Source organism: Bufo gargarizans, chromosome 1 (assembly GCF_014858855.1).
Source record: "Bufo gargarizans isolate SCDJY-AF-19 chromosome 1, ASM1485885v1, whole genome shotgun sequence".
Classification (NCBI taxonomy): domain Eukaryota; kingdom Metazoa; phylum Chordata; class Amphibia; order Anura; family Bufonidae; genus Bufo; species Bufo gargarizans.
In genome coordinates this window covers 653,442,672-653,458,678 of record NC_058080.1, presented here as the reverse complement: position 1 = coordinate 653,458,678, position 16,007 = coordinate 653,442,672, and positions in this window count along the sequence as shown.

The window sequence follows — 16,007 nt, the reverse complement described above, 5'->3', positions numbered from 1 at the left end:
TATCCCAGCCATCCCAGATTGTTTTTTTCATCACATATTGTACTTCATGACACTGGTAAAATGAATAAAAAAAAAAAAAAAACATTTTTATTTATAAAAAAAATACCAAATTTACCCAAATTTTGGAAAAATTAGCAAATTTCCAAGTTTCAATTTCTCTACTTCTATAATACATAGTAATACCTACAAAACTAGTTATTACTTTACATTCCCCATATGTCTACTTCATGTTTGGATCAATTTGGGAATGACATTTTAGTTTTTGGGGACGTTACAAGGCTTAGAAGTTTAAAAGCAAATCTTGAAATTTTTCTGAAATTTGCAAAAACCCAATTTTTAGGGACCAGTTCAGGTCTGAAGTCACTTTCTGAGGCTTACATAATAGAAACCACCCAAAAATGACCCCATTATATAAACTACACCCCTCAAGGTATTTAAAACTTATTTTACAAATGTCGTTTACCCTTTAGGTGTTCCACAAGAGTTAATGGCAAATGGAGATAAAATTTCTGAATTTAGATTTTTTGGCAAATTTTCCATTTTAATCAATTTTTTCCAGTAACAAAGCAAGGGTTAACAGCCCAAATAAAAATTCTATATTTATTGCCCTGATTCCGTAGTTTTCAGAAACACCACAAATGTGGCCGTAAACTACTGTATGGGCACACAGTAGGGCGTAGAGGGAAAGGTGCGCCGTGTGGTTTTTGGAAGGCAGATTTTGCTGGACAGTTTTTTTTTTTTACACCATGTCCCATTTGAAGCCCCCCTGATGCACCCCTAGAGTAGAAACTCCATAATAGTGACCCTATCTAAGAAACTACACCCCTCAAGGTATCCAAAACTGATTTTACAAATTTGGTAACCCTTTAGGTGTTGCACAAGAGTTATTGGCAAATGGAGATAAAATTTGAGAATAAAATTTTTGGGCAAATTTTCCATTTTAATCCATTTTTTCCAGTAACAAAGAAAGGGTTAACAGCCAAACAAAACTCAATATTTATTGCAATATTTACTGTAGTTTTCAGAAACACCCCATATATAGAACAGATTCTTACGGACGCGGCGGTACCTAATATGTCTACTTTTTTAAATGTATTTATGTTCTACATTATATTATCCTTTTATAAACAAAAAAATTATAATTTTTGTATCTCCATAGTCTGAGTCAGTTTTTTTTTCTAGACTTTTATCTTACGTAGGGACTCATTTTTTAAGGGATGAGAGGATAGTTTTGTTTGCACTATTTTGGGGGGCATATGAGTTTCTGATCGCTTGCTATTACAATTTTTGTGATGTAAGGTGACAAAAAAATACATCTGAGGGGTTAAGTCATGGGGTATTTTTATAGAGCAAATTCTTACGGATGTGGCGATACCTATTATGTCAACTTTTTTATTTATTTTAGTTTTGCTAAATAATATTTTTGAAATTTTTTGTTTTGTTTTAGTGTCTCAAGTCTGAGAACCATAGCTTTTTTTATCCGATTGTCAGTGGCTAAATTGGGATATAAATTTAGTACTCCATGGAAGTGTGGTACTCCTTGAAGCAACCGTCAATGCAGAGGCCCGGATGATCGGGGCACGTGTCACACTGAGTAGTGGTGTCCTTCCGTATCCCCCTCCTGTGACGCACTCTGCACTTTATTTGGGTCCGTCCCTTATTTCCAGTATGGGGGACCACACCTGGAAAGTGTTGGCCAGGGACGATCCAGGCGCCTCCAGTTCCCGAGGTACTCCGGCCTGCTCTTTCCCAGTCAGAAAAGATCAGGGCCTTGAGGACTGCCTCATAGAACAGAAGGAATGTCCCTGTGTTGCAAGGGCTCCGGGGCAGCACAAAAGAGTTGTACAAGGCAACTTGTACCAAGTAGACCGCAACTGGCATTATATGGCTTGAGGACTTGATCAAAGATATCAACTCCTCCCATATACCGATTGTAGTCAACGATACAATAGGGCTTGAGGAACGTTGCCGTGGTACCTCGCACAGGGACAGGGGTGATGCCATTACCGTGAATTGTGGACAGTACAAGTACATCCCTCTTGTCCTTTTATCTAACCAGCAACAGGTTTCCACTGGTAAGGGCACGGGTCGCACCCCTGGGGATAGGTACCTGGAGGGGGTGGGTAGGGAGGCCGCGTTGATTTTTCTGTATGGTCCCACAAGCGGACGTGGATCTGGCGGCGAGGGAATGGAACAAGGGGATACTAGTATAAAAGTTATCCACGTACAGGTTGTAACCTTCATCTAGCAGTGGGTGCATAAGGTCCTACACAAGTTTTCCGCTAACACCCAGAGTGGGGGGAAAATCTGGGGGTTGAATACGGGAATCTCGCCCCCTCGTACACACGAAACTTGTAAGTGTACCCTGAGGTACTCTCACAAAGTTTGTACAGCTTTACGCCATACCTCGCCCGCATTGAGCGAACCTACTGGCGGAAAATGAGTCTCCCCTTGAAAGCAAAGAGAGACTCATCAACCGTGACCTCCCTTCCAGGTACATAGGCCTGTACAAATTTGGGGGGGGACATGCTGCATTATCTGCATACTGCAGGCATTTCCGGATGGCCTCAAACCGGGAGCGTGTCATGGCCGTACTGTAAAGTGGGGTCTGGTAGAGGACGCCCTCCACTCCAGTAATGCCTGACTCTAGGTTTCTTGACTAGGCCCATGTGCAGCACGAGGCCCCAAAATGTCATCTCGGCTGCACTGACCGGAGTCCAGCCACCGGCCCTAGTCAAAAAAGAGCCCGGGTGTTGAGTAACAAACTGTTGGGCGTACAGGTTTGTTTGCTCCACCATTAGAATTACAAAGTTGTCACTGAAAAAAAGACTAAAATAGTCGTATTCAGTGAAGCCCACTGTGGAAATCTGGATTCCTGGTTGGCCTACAAAATCAGGACTCACGGGCTCAAAACACTCTGGAGTATACCAGACAAGTTCACTGGCAAGGGGCTCCAGTGGACTTAACTTCAAAATAACTAAAAAAAGGGCAAAAAATGTGAAAAAATCTAAATCAAAATCGGTGATCAACCGTCCCAAGTTGATCAGGGGTGGGGTGTGCGATGTGCTAAGAGTGCCGGCCACAGTCAGCGTACGCACAAAAGAAAAAACTGATTGCACCCCAAAAATGTTGTGGGGGCAGGGGGAAAGCTGCAGCACCCCTGGGGGGTCTAGGGTCACATAGCTGTGCGGTGGACCCCAGACACCCGATTTAGGGTGATGCAATCCAAAAAGTTATTTTTTCTTCGACTAACTTTCCCTGAATATCGCTGCCTAACCTAACCTTTCCCTAAATACCTGGGTGCACAGATGCGGGTGCTGGGGCACAGATGGAGTGCTTGCTGATGATCACTGCACAGATGGGGGTACTGGCTCTGCAGCGCTCGGTTCCCAGACTCCTCTCTCCTCTGCTCCCAGACTGAAAAGGAGGAGGAGAGGAGCGCTGCAGTAATTTGAACTGCCCGCCCCTGTTACTCTGTAATTCCTCTAGCGCCGTTCTAAGGAAACAGTAGGTTTAAAGAGCACACCAAATGCTTGAAATAACTTCTTTATTAACTTCAACTTTTCTTCATATATAACACTGTCGCCTCCGCATCAGATAGTCCATGTACATAACACGTGTTGAAAAGATATCACAATATGGCTGTATACATAAGATGGGGGTTCAACTGTTTAATCTTGTCATTCAACATAAAATGGTGGATATATTTCTCTCTTGAGTATCTGTACTCTCACTTTAAGTTATTTAAGCACTGAGAGGTATATCTGAGGTCTAACTAATAGTTCTACTTGCTGAATTTGGTCTTAATTTGCAGTATGCAGTTAGCAGTAACTATTTGCAGATTGGTTGAGTATGATCTGGTATGGTTGTATGCAATTTAGATTTCAATATTGAATTTGAATTTGGATTGTGAAGTTTGTAGTTTGCAATTGGTGGAACTGTAAGTAAACACACATATAACTGGTTCAGTATACAGTTCTAATCACTATATTAACAGTAGGAACATTATATAACTGTTTTAAATACATATTTTGGCCTCTTTGCTTCCATAAAACACAGCTCTTAGTGGAGTGAATGTCTGTTCAGCTTCTCTCTCTGGTGAATAATTATTTCTAGCAGCTCCTGCTAGGGGAATTTCCCACACAGGCTGTGTGTGTGAGGCTGGCTGTGATTGGTCAAAACTCCTGGCTGTGTGAGGCTGGCTAGGATTGGTCAAGACTCCTGCCCAGCAACAACAGTTTAACTCTATGCTTTCTGTTGTTTCTGCTTTGTTATTGAGATTACCTTACATTATATAATGAATCTTAAAGGCATATTATCTTTTCTGCTTCTGTGAACACAATATACAGTACAGACCAAAAGTTTGGACACACCTTCTCATTCAAAGAGTTTTCTTTATTTTCATGACTATGAAAATTGTAGATTCACACTGAAGGCATCAAAACTATGAATTAATACATGTGGAATTATATACATAACAAAAAAGTGTGAAACAACTGAACATATGTCATATTCTAGGTTCTTCAAAGTAGACACCTTTTGCTTTGATTATTGCTTTGCACACTCTTGGCATTCTCTTGATGAGCTTCAAGAGGTAGTCACCTGAAATGGTTTTCACTTCACAGGTGTCCCCTGTCAGGTTTAATAAGTGGGATTTCTTGCCTTATAAATGGGGTTGGGACCATCAGTTGCATTGTGGAGAAGTCAGGTGGATGCACAGCTGATAGTCCTACTGAAAAGACTGTTAGAATTTGTATTATGGCAAGAAAAAAGCAGCTAAATAAAGAAAAACGAGTGGCCATCATTACTTTAAGAAATGAAGGTCAGTCAGTCCGAAAAATTGGGAAAACTTTGAAAGTGTCCCCAAGTGCAGTCACAAAAACCATCAAGCGCTACAAAGAAACTGGATCACATGCGGACCGCCCCAGGAAAGGAAGACCAAGAGTCACCTCTGCTGCGGAGGATAAGTTCATCCGAGTCACCAGCCTCAGAAATCGCAGGTTAACAGCAGCTCAGGTTAGAGACCAGGTCAATGCCACACAGAGTTCTAGCAGCAGACACATTTCTAGAACAACTGTTAAGATGAGACTCTGATGAGTCCAAACTTGAGATCTTTGGTTCCAACCACCGTGTCTTTGTGCGACGCAGAAAAGGTGAACGGATGGACTCTACATGCCTTGTTCGCACCGTGAAGCATGAAGGAGGAGGTGTGATGGCGTGGGGGTGCTTTGCTGGTGACACTGTTGGGGATTTATTCAAAATTGAAGGCATACTGAACCAGCATGGCTACCACAGCATCTTGCAGCGGCATGCTATTCCATCTGGTTTGCGTTTAGTTGGACCATCATTTATTTTTCAACAGGACAATGACCCGAAACACACCTCCAGGCTGTGTAAGGGCTATTTGACCATGAAGGAGAGTGATGGGGTGCTGCGCCTGATGACCTGGCCTCCACAGTCACCGGACCTGGACCCAATCGAGATGGTTTGGGGTGAGCTGGACCGCAAAGTAAACGTAAAAGGGCCAACAAGTGCTAAGCATCTCTGGAAACTCCTTCAAGACTGTTGGAAGACCATTTCAGGTGACTACCTCTTCAAGCTCATCAAGAGAATGCCAAGAGTGTGCAAAGCGGTAATCAAAGCAAAAGGTGGCTACTTTGAAGAACCTAGAATATGACATATTTTCAGTTGTTTCACATTTTTTGTTATGTATATAATTCCACATGTGTTAATTCATAGTTTTGATGCCTTTAGTGTGAATCTACAGTTTTCATAGTTATGAAAATAAAGAAAATTCTTTGAATGAGAAGGTGTATTCCAAACTTTTGTTCTGTACTGTATATAACAGTTATATGTCATCCAAACATGAAGTCACTGTAAATAATTCTGCTTTTGTCTTTAACATACAAACATAGGAACTGTATTAACCTCCTCCCGTCCGCCCATAAGCTATGTGCTTCCTGTTCCGGCCCGGCGGTCATGTAACCACCGGGACCGGAGAGTGCAGGAGCTGTGTGAGGTCTCTCACAGACCTCGATCAGCCCTGCACTGAGGCTGTACAGCGCTGTATTGCGCTGTACAGCCTCTCTGGGGGGTGCATTTCTCCTGTAACTTGGGCTACTAAGTCAGCCCCAGTTACAGGAGAAATCAACAGTGAAAAAAAATAAAAAAAAGTGAAGTAAATGTCCCCAGAGGTCTTGTATGACCTTATGGGGGACGAAAAGTGTAAAATAAAAAAATAAAGTGTTGAAAAAATAAAATAAAAAAAGGTTTCACATGTAAAAAAAAATTCCACAAGTAAGGAAAAAAAAATTAAAAAAATTGAAAAAATAAAATAGACATATTTTGTATTGCCGCGTCCGTAAAAACCAGCTCTATAAAAATATCACATGACCTAACCCCTCGGATGAACACCGTAAAAAAAAAAAAAAAGAAAACTGTGTCGAAACAAGCAACTTTTGTCACTTTACATCACAAAAAGTGCAACACCAAGTGATCAAAAATGCGTATGTCCCACTAAATGATACCAATAAAACAGTCACCTCATCCCGCAAAAAATGAGCCCCTACATAAGAAAATCTCTCAAAAAATAAAAATAAATATAGCTCTCGGAACATGGACACATTAAAACATATTTTTTTTGTTTCAAAAATGCTATTATTGTGTAAAACTTTAATAAATAAGAAAAAGTATACATATTAGGTATCGCCACGTCCGTAACAATCTGCTCTATAAAAATGTCACTTGACTGAACCCCCCAGGTGAATGCTGTAAAAATAAATAAATAGAAACTGTGCTAAAACAACCCATTTTTTGGTCACCTTGCCCCATAAAGTGTTATAATGAATGATCAAAAAATCATATGTACCCAAAAATAGCAATTAAACTGGCACCTTATCCCCTAGTTTCCAAAATGGGATCACTTCTTGGGAGTTTCTACTGTAAGGGTGCATCAGGGGGCTTCAAATGGGACATGGCATCTAAAAACTATGTGGCGTTCCTTTTCTTCTGCGCCCTGCCGTGTGCCCATACAGCAGTTTATGACCACATGTGGGGTGTTTCTGTAAACCGCAGAATCTGGGTAATAAATATTGAGTTTTGTTTGGCTGTTAACCATCGATGTGTTAAAGAAAAAATTGGATTAAAATGGAAAATCTGCCAAAAAAGTGAAATTAAAAAATTTGTAAAATCGGTTTTAAGTAACTTGAGGGGTGTAGTTTCTACAATTGGGTCATTTATGGGGGTAACTACTATGTAAGCCCCACAAAGTGACTTCAGACCTTAAAAAGTGGGTTTTGGCAATTTTCTTAAAAATTTAAAGAATTGCTTCTAAACTTCTAAGCCTTCTAACGTCCTAAAAAAATAAAATGACATTTCCAAAATGATGCCAACATAAAGTAGACATATGTTGTATGTTAAGTAATAAATATTTTATGAGGTATCACTTTCTGTTTTAAAAGCAGAGAAATAGAAATTTAGAAAATTGCAAATTTTTCAAAATGTTTGGTAAATTTGAGATTTTTTTTATAAATAAAGGTGAAATATATTGACTCAAATTTATGACTATCATGAAGTACAATGTGTCACGAGAAAACAATCTCTGAATGACTTGGATAAGTAAATGTGTTCCAAAGTTATTACCACATAAAGTGAGATATGTCAGTTTAGCAAAATTAGGCCTGGTCAGGAAGGGGGCAAATGGCCCAGATGGCAAGTGGTTAAGGATATTGGCAGGTCTAGCTATATGAACGTATAAGCTATGTTAGCTACCTAGGACAGGTCTTAGTTGGTCAGCTACATGGCTTATGACTAGGGATGAGCGAACCTGAACTGTATAGTTCGGGTTCGCACCGAATTTTGGGGTGTCCGTCACACGGACCCGAACCCGAACATTTTCGTAAAAGTCCGGGTTCGGTGTTCGTCGCTTTCTTGGCGCTTTTTGAAAGGCTGCAAAGCAGCCAATCAGCAAGCGTCATACTACTTGCCCCAAGAGGCCATCACAGCCATGCCTTCTATTGGCATGGCTGTGATTGGCCAGTGCAGCATGTGACCCAGCCTCTATTTAAGCTGGAGTCACGTAGTGCCGCACGTCACTCTGCTCTGATCAGTGTAGGGAGAGGATGCAGCTGCTGTTAGGGCGAGATTAGGCAGTAATTAACTCAGCAAAAACACTTAATTCAGTGATCGATCTACAACTGTGGATCATTGAACTGCTGCTATTTAATTGATCACTGTTTTTAGGCTGCCCAGTGCGTTTCGGCGGCCATTTTGTATCTTGAGGTGCGCCAGCACAAGCTGCCACCAAGTCCATTTAACCATCAATAGTGTGGTTATTTTTTTGCTATATCCTACATCAGGGGCTTGACTGTGCTTGCTATTTTATTGAGGGGTGAAATACAATTGCCAAAATAGCAGTACCCTAAATCTGGTGTTTCAGCTGAGGCTAGCCAATTGTAATACTGTCTGCAAAGGATATATTTTTGTTCTGGGTTGAAATACAATTCCCGACTTAGCAATTCCCTAAATCAGTGGTTTCTGCTGTATCAGGCCAAGTTTAAATCGATCCATAAAAGGGTATATTAGATTGAAGGTGCTGATAGTGTCATCCTCAATAACTTCACACGCTACCGTGCATTTCCAAGTTTAATTCTGTCCGTAAACGTATACCTGTCACCCAGCGCCTAAATAATAGGCCTAAAATTTATATTCAGCTAAATCTGTGGTTATTGCTGTGGCTGGTCAATTCATTTAGTGTCCGCCAAAGCACAGTTTTTGTTCTGGGTTGAAATACAATTCCCAACTTAGCAATTCCCTAAATCAGTGGTTTCTGCTGTATCAGGCCAAGTTTAAATCGATCCATAAAAGGGTATATTAGATTGAAGGTGTGGATAGTGTCATCCTCAATAACTTCACATGCTACCGTGCATTTCCAAGTTTAATTCTGTCCGTAAATGTATACCTGTCACCCAGCGCCTAAATAATAGGCCTAAAATTTATATTCAGCTAAATCTGTGGTTATTGCTGTGGCTGGTCAAGTTATTTAGTGTCCGTCAAAGCACAGATTTTGTTCTGGGTTAAAATACAATTCCCAACTTAGCTATTCCCTAAATTAGTGGTTTCTGCTGTATCAGGCCTACTTTAAATCTATCCATAAAAGGGTATATTAGATTGAAGGTGCGGATAGTGTCATCCTCAATAACTTCACACGCTACCGTGCATTTCCAAGTATAATTCTGTCCCTAAATGTATACCTATCATCCAGCGCCTAAATACTAGCCCTACAATTTATATTCAGCTAAATCTGTCATTATTGCTGTGGCTGGTCAAGTTAATTGGTGTCCGTTAAAGCACAGTTTTTGTTCTGGGTTGAAATACAATTCCCAACTTAGCAATTCCCTAAATTAGTGGTTTCTGCTGTATCAGGCCAACTTTAAATCTATCCATAAAAGGGTATATTAGATTGAAGGTGCGGATAGGGTCATTCTCAATAACTTCACACACTACCGTGCATTTCCAAGTCTAATTCTGTCCGTAAATGTATACCTGTCACCCAGCGCCTAAATAATAGGCCTAAAATTTATATTCAGCTAAATCTGTGGTTATTGCTGTGGCTGATATCTGATTGAGACTAATGATAAAAACAGTCCCACTGATATTTCAAGATTAACAAAACTCTAAATGGCCCACAGTATAAGAAATGCGGGGAAATATCCTTGTTTAAAAATTAACTTTTATACGATATACATTAAAATATACACCTAAGGATGTATCACAAAACAAAACATATAGTCAAGGGGTTCTCTGGTGTCGACCCCACTGCTGGCAGGAAGGAAAAGGCACTCCTTAACACTGATGCGCCTGTATGTGCGCTCAAAGTGTTACCAAACCAACACACACAAACAACATATATTGAGGTGCAATAATAAGTACCCCACTTCTGGTAGAGCAAGGAAAAATGTTACTGCCGCGCCTGTGTAGACGCAGGCAGTCTTACCTTACCGACCAGGTAACTAGGATCAGCGCAGCAAGGGACCCGGCCTGATGGGAGGGAGTATAGACAGGAGATGTAGTCATGAAAATAGCGGTGCTGTGCCCTATATCACCCTATATTCTTGGTAGGAATGGGGCCTATTTTCATGCTACCTGTCTATACGGAGCACTCGCCCTGAGAAGGACGACCCCGTCCGGATGCCTGTCCCTAGTTAGGACCTGAACCCTAGAATACAAAACAGAACAAAAATAGATACTATAGTGACTACAAGCCTCCCGACGTGGCACGTTTCTGTCGTGTCGACTCCTCAGGGGGATTTAGAACATGTAGAGACCAAAAGGCAGAAAACCGGTCTATAACCACAGGTAACAGTTGAGTATATACTGCGGTTAGGCGGTAACATGAGACACTAGACTCAAAAATGATAAAGGTCAGAGTCTAGGGGCAGGCATCCGTGGTGCTGGATCGCCATGCTGCAGAGGGATGGATACTTCTCCGCTTCTCAGTGTGGGAGGATATGGTGGTCCTCAGTATGGTGATGTCCCTGTCATTAAGGGGGTCCCTCAGCCTATACCAGCCACCCTGACACATACCTTGGTGGAGTTTAAATACATCGCCAGCGCGCCTCTCACTGGGAGACCGCCCTGTCAGCACCTGCGTCGGCGTGTGACGTCACGCGCATGCGCCTCGACGCACAGCACGCCGCTGCCTATGCCACATGATTACGGCGACCAATCAAATCCGGAGGCGGAGGGAGATGGCGGTTACCTTGGAGAATATGTCAACAGGAAGTAACCTCACAGTACGTCCCTGAATAGAGGCGTCCGTGACAACGCTGCGATATGAAGTCGCAGCAGAATAAGGCCGATATTTCTTGCATGATACCAGCGACATGATTACAATAGAGAGAACTGGACATAATACCAAGAGTTTTACAAATGTTTGGAGTAGAGAGATGTCACATGCATATGCATATGCATGTTATCATAAGGATATCACATGCATATTCATGATTATGGGCATAGACTCCAATACAGGAAGATGTAGGTTATCATCGCCAATGTGGGCATCATCACTGTTATTGGAGATGGTACCCCACACTTTATATGAAGCACCCGAAGTCCAGCCTTTCATTTAGGCCTAGGGGTGCAGATGTTTTGAGTTGAAAAATCCATTGAGATTCTTGTTGCAGCAGACACCTGTCCCAATTACCCCCTCTCACAGGCGGTTTGACCAAGTCGAAACCCAGAAATTTCAGTGAGGGTTTTCCGTTGTGTACAGTATGTACATGTTTCGAGATAGGGGTATCTCGTTTGTGAGAGATGTCCCCCAAGTGCTCCCCTATCCGCCTCCTGAATTCACGTATCGTTTTACCCACATATTCAATCCCACATTCACACTGGATCCGATAGATGACCCCTCTGGATTTACAGTTAATGAAATGTGGGATTGAATATGTTTTGTTGGTGACATTGCTCACAAACGACTATTGCTGTGGCTGGTCAAGTTATTTAGTGTCCGCCAAAGCACAGTTTTGTTCTGGGTTGAAATACAATTCCCAACTTAGCTATTCCCTAAATTAGTGGTTTCTGCTGTAACAGGCCTACTTTAAATCTATCCATAAAAGGGTATATTAGATTGAAGGTGCGGATAGTGTCATCCTCAATAACTTCTCACGCTACCGTGCCTTTCCAAGTATAATTCTGTCCCTAAATGTATACCTATCATCCAGCGCCTAAATACTAGCCCTACAATTTATATTTAGCTAAATCTGTCATTATTGCTGTGGCTGGTCAAGTTATTTAGTGTCTGCCAAAGCACAGTTTTTGTTCTGGGTTGAAATACAATTCCCAACTTAGCTATTCCCTAAATCAGCCGTTTCTGCTATATCAGGCCAAGCTTAAATCCATCCATAAAAGGGTATATTAGATTTAAGGTGCGGATAGGGTCATCCTCAATAACGTCACACGCTACCGTGCATTTCCAAGTCTAATTCTGTCCGTAAACGTATACCTGTCATCCAGCGCCTAAATACTAGGCCTACAATTTATATTCAGCTAAATCTGTCATTATTGCTGTGGCTGGTCAAGTTATTTGGTGTCCGTCAAAGCACAGTTTTTTTTCTGGGTTGAAATACAATTCCCAACTTAGCAATTCCCTAAATTAGTGGTTTCTACTGTATCAGGCTTACTTTAAATCTATCCATAAAAGGGTATATTAGATTGAAGGTGCGGATAGTGTCATCCTCAATAACTTCACACGCTACCGTGCATTTCCAAGTCTAATTCTGTCTGTAAACGTATACCTGTCATCCAGGGCCGAAATACTAGGCCTATAATGTATATTCAGCTAAATCTGTCGTTACTGCTGTGCCTGTATTAGTGTAATACGGTACCTAAATAGATAGCCAGATAGTGTTAGGTGTCTGTAAAAAAAGGCCTGAATTTGAATTCAATACATTGGGCCAAATAATTTTTTTCTTATTGTGGTGAACAGTAACAATGAGGAAAACATCTAGTAAGGGACGCGGACATGGTCGTGGTGGTGTTAGTGGACACTCTGGTGCTGGGAGAGTACGTGGCCGTTCTGCCACAGCCACATGTCGTAGTGAACCAACGACCTCAGGTCCCAGTAGCCGCCAGAATTTACAGCGATATTTGGTGGGTCCCAATGCCGTTCTAAGGATGGTAAGGCCTGAGCAGGTACAGGCATTAGTCAATTGGGTGGCCGACAGTGGATCCAGCACGTTCACATTATCTCCCACCCAGTCTTCTGCAGAAAGCGCACAGATGGTGCCTGAAAACCAAGCCCATCAGTCTGTCACATCATCCCCATGCATATCAGGGAAACTGTCTGAGCCTCAAGTTATGCAGCAGTCTCTTATGCTGTTTGAAGACTCTGCTGGCAGGGTTTCCCAAGGGCATCCACCTAGCCCTTCCCCAGCGGTGGAAGACATAGAATGCACTGACGCACAACCACTTATGTTTCCTGATGATGAGGACATGGGAATACCACCTCAGCACGTCTCTGATGATGACGAAACACAGGTGCCAACTGCTGCGTCTTTCTGCAGTGTGCAGACTGAACAGGAGGTCAGGGAGGAAGACTGGGTGGAAGACGATGCAGGGGACGATGAGGTCCTAGACCCCACATGGAATGAAGGTCGTGCCACTGACTTTCACAGTTCGGAGGAAGAGGCAGTGGTGAGACCGAGCCAACAGCGTAGCAAAAGAGGGAGCAGTGGGCAAAAGCAGAACACCCGCCGCCAAGAGACTCTGCTTGCTACTGACCGCCGCCATCTGGGACCGAGCACCCCAAAGGCAGCTTCAAGGAGTTCCCTGGCATGGCACTTCTTCAAACAATGTGCTGACGACAAGACCCGAGTGGTTTGCACGCTGTGCCATCAGAGCCTGAAGCGAGGCATTAATGTTCTGAACCTTAGCACAACCTGAACCATGAACTGCAGTGGAGTAAACACCTTAAAACCAAGGAAGTCACTCAGGCTTCCCCTGCTACCTCTTCTGCTGCTGCCTCCTCGGCCTCCTCTGCTGCTGCCGCCTCTGCCTCTTCTGCTGCTGCCGCCTTGGCCTTTTCCTCCGCCTCTGGAGGAACGTTGGCACCTGCCGCCCAGCAAACAGGGGATGTACCACCAACACCACCACCACCTCCGTCACCAAGCATCTCAACTATGTCACACGGCAGCGTTCAGCTCTCCATCTCACAAACATTTGAGAGAAAGCGTAAATTCCCACCTAGCCACCCTTGATCCCTGGCCCTGAATGCCAGCATTTCTAAACTACTGGCCTATGAAATGCTGTCATTCAGGCTGGTGGACACAGACAGCTTCAAACAGCTCATGTCGCTTGCTGTCCCACAGTATGTTGTTCCCAGCCGGCACTACTTCTCCAAGAGAGCCGTGCCTTCCCTGCACAACCAAGTATCCGATAAAATCAAGTGTGCACTGCGCAACGCCATCTGTGGCAAGATCCACCTAACCACAGATACGTGGAGCAGTAAGCACGGCCAAGGACGCTATATCTCCCTAACTGCACACTGGGTAAATGTAGTGGCGGCTGGGCCCCAGGCGGAGAGCTGTTTTGCGCACGTCCTTCCGCCGCCAAGGATCGCAGGGCAACATTCTTTGCCTCCTGTTGCCGCCTCCTCCTACTTGCCTTCCTCCTCCTCTTCTTCCACCTGCTCATCCAGTCAGCCACACACCTTCACCACCAACTTTAGCCAGGGGCGTACATAGAAATCACTGGGCCCCATAGCAAGAATCTAAATTGGGCCCCCTAACCCCGCCCACTACCCGCCCCTGGCCCATCCCACCTTTTGTCATGGCCCCTCCCCTGCCATAACCTCATTTGCTAATAAAGAAATGTATTCATGACCTACTGAAACCAACTTTGTTGCAGTAATTTAAAAAAAATGTATACGTATTTTCCAATATTCTGTGAAATAAAACAGAAATCAAATATTATAGATAAGGGTACTTTCACAGTAGCGTTAAAGATTTCCGGTATTGAGATCCGTCATAGAGGCTCAATACCGGGAAAAAAATGCTTCAGTTTTGTTCCCATTTATTGTCAATGGGGACAAAACTGAACAGAATGGAGCGCTCCAAAATTCATTCCGTTCCGTTAAGTTGTGCTCCTATACCGGAGAGCAAACCGCAACATTGACTTTCAGTGGAGTTCATGACGGATCCCTTTTGGCTATGTTACAGATAATACAACCGGATCCATTCATAAGGGATGCAGATTGTTGTATTATCAGTAACGGAAGCGTTTTTGCTGAACCCTGCTGGATCCAGCAAAAACGCTAGTGTGAAAGTAGGCTAAGCTAGATTTATAATATTCAAAAAAAATATATATTAACTTACTTTGAAGGTGACATGGTTCTGCATCTAAAAGTCCAAGTCAAAAGAAGTAGCATGGCAGGGATCATAACTATAAAAAGAGTTATGGGGGTCAGAATATGGTGATGTAAAAAAGTTTTAATTCATTTTTACACTATTTAGACATAAAAAACCTATACATATGTGGTATCATTGTAATCGTACTGACCCAGAGAATGAAGGGCACAGGGAATGCCGTAAAAACAAAACCCGTAAAAAACTGTGGAGAAATTGCGTTTTGTTTTTTTATTCTACCCCATTTGGAATTTTTTTGCCCGCTTCCCACTACATTGTATGCCCTATTAAAGTTCGACTTCTCCCGCAAAAAATAAGCCCTCATACATCCATGTGAACGGAAAAATGAAAAAAAAGCTCAAGGAAACTAGGGAAGAAAAAAGAAAATGCAAAAATGCAAAAAACCTCTGGTATCCTAAGGGTAAAGGGGCTATCTAACCCCAAAATTCCAGGCACCACATACAGATAATACTTATGCCCAGTGGGGGGGGGGGGAGGCCGCGTCAGAAATGAGCCTCCCTAGCATCATCCGTAATGCTAGGGAGGCTGGTTCCCGTCGTGGCCTGCTATTGGCTGCACCCCATGTCGCTGAATGTTTTAATCTGCGTGATGGGAGGGGTTGGCAGGGGGGCATTATAGGAATTGGATAACCCCTTTAACTCTGTGCTGCTTATGCTGAGTGTGCACATAGCCACCAATCATATTCCCCCGCCCCCCCAAAGGTGACTTATGTGCTGGGGGAAAATATGATTGGTGGTTATGTGCACACTCAGCATCAGCGAGTTAAAGAAGTTATCCAATCCCTAAAATGCCTGCCAAAATGCCCAGGGTGGGGGTGAGGAGTAGCAGGAAAGCACACTTTCCTCCTGAGTCCTTTATAAGCTTACAGCCCCCCCAAAAAAACACTGCTTGCTGCTGCCCTCCCCCATCAAGACTTCTGCTGACTGCTGTCCTCTTACTGTGGCAGTGGCACACTACAGACAACAGTGTGTGTTGTCTGTGTTCACTGTCCGGACTCCAGAGCGGTGCTTTAGTCTGGGCGGCCGGAGGGGGTTGAGGGGGGCTGATAACTTGTCTTGGGCAGACGTCACGTGAGTGCACAGG